The sequence below is a fragment of the Hipposideros armiger genome, unplaced genomic scaffold (genome assembly GCF_001890085.2).
Source record: "Hipposideros armiger isolate ML-2016 unplaced genomic scaffold, ASM189008v1 scaffold_1319, whole genome shotgun sequence".
NCBI classification, from domain to species: Eukaryota; Metazoa; Chordata; class Mammalia; order Chiroptera; family Hipposideridae; genus Hipposideros; species Hipposideros armiger.
Window position 1 is genome coordinate 187227 of NW_017732669.1, and position 1881 is coordinate 189107.

Below are 1881 nucleotides of genomic sequence, written 5' to 3' on the forward strand. Positions count from 1 at the left end.
AGGAAACAGATTGTGAAGAAGATGTTGGAGTTTTATCACCTGCTAGCCAGCTAGCAATGAATACCCCATTATGAGTGGTGAATGGAGAGCTAATATTCCCTAGTTTACTGCAGCAGTGCAATATTCAAAATTTTCAGCAACGGTAAACTAGGGTAACATACCTCTAGAAGGGAATACACTGATAGGTATAATATTTACTATAATCAAGAGGCTTAGAACAAGCAGCAAATATAGTACAATTACAGGAATTGGATGGCTACTGCTGACTGTCATCAATTTACTGGAAAAGACAAAGATTTAGGTGGTTAATCATCAGTTTAAAGTGAAATGTGAAAATCAGAGCAAATCCGTGGCAGAATATGAAGAGATTCCTACAGCCAGATATAAAAAGCAAAGGATCAGACTGAGAACTTAATTACAAGAGTAGCAGAGCTCTAGAGAAACCTGAGTTATCAGCCTCAGCATATGTGCTATGGCAGGATTAAGATCCTGAGTGGGAAAGAGTGGGGCCCTAAGTCTTTTCTTCTCCAGATTTATTGAGATATAATTAAAATATAAGATTGTATAAACATAAGGTGTATGATGTGATGAGTTGATATACATATGTATAGTGAAATGATGACCACAATAAGGTTAGTTAGTGCATCAATGCACTTGGAAAACACTTATCTGCAGAGTGCTCTGTATTGGCTAATTTTTCAGAAGTAGTTTACTTTCCATATTAAAAGTTAGTCCTTCTATTTTGTTTGAAGAGAATGCAGGCCTCTGACTTGCAAGACAAAACACATCCTACCCCCTCAGGATCTACTCTACTGCCATCCTGGCCCAAAACTAAAAACCAGGAATAAGGGACAATATAATCTAGATAGATATGTGCTGGGTCTGCTAATGAAGAAACACAATGACATACTGAAGAAATTGTAAGTCTTAGCTAACTTAATTTAGCTAATTTAATTGTAGTGGCAGGAAGCATGTACAGGTCAGACAATTAAGTTCATGAACTCATCCTAGAAAAAGTGGTACATACCTCATTGCTGACTATCACTATGGCTACCTGTGAAGTATGCCCCTGGGAAAGCTATGCACCAATTCTAGCACCTAGTCTACCCTTCAAATGATTTTGGAACTCTTTTTCTGGAATGGCCATCAGAGCTGTCTTTGTATTACCCTTGATGTCGTAAATGTCATAAAAATGTCTTCCTTTCAAGATTTCCTTTATCTTTGGGTAAAGAAAGAAGTCATTGGGGGCCAGATCAGATTATGAGGGAGGGTGTTCCAATACATTTATTTGTTTACTGGCTAAAAACTCCCTTACAAACAGCGCCATGTGAGCTGGTGCATTGCCGTGATGCAAGAGCCATGAATTGTTGGCGAAAAGTTCAGGTCTAACTTTTTCACACAGCCTTTTCAGCACTTCCAAATAGTGAACTTGGTTAACTGTTTGTCCAGTTGGTACAAATTCAAACTGAATAATCCCTCTGATATCAAAAAAGGTTAGCAACATTGTTGCAACAAGTTCACGATCTTAATTGTCAGACCTCATATGTGATGGACAAAAAATACTTTTACAGTCTTATCCCAGGGCTATATTAATTTTCTTACTCTATGTCATAAATATAGCCTGAAGGGAACAGATGATTTGGACAATCCACATGATATCACATTTTCTCACTATTTCAATGTCATTATATTAAACAAACTGGATGAAGTATAAGTATTTATGCTTGTGGCAAGATACATGTAGTCCAGAGGGTGGACAATAAAGTCTATAAAGATTTAGGGACTTACTATATCAGTGAACTTTGTTTCAGTGATCTGATATATACCAGATCATCTCCACAGTAAAGGAAAATTTATTGTGTCTTTCATTTCCCATCACTA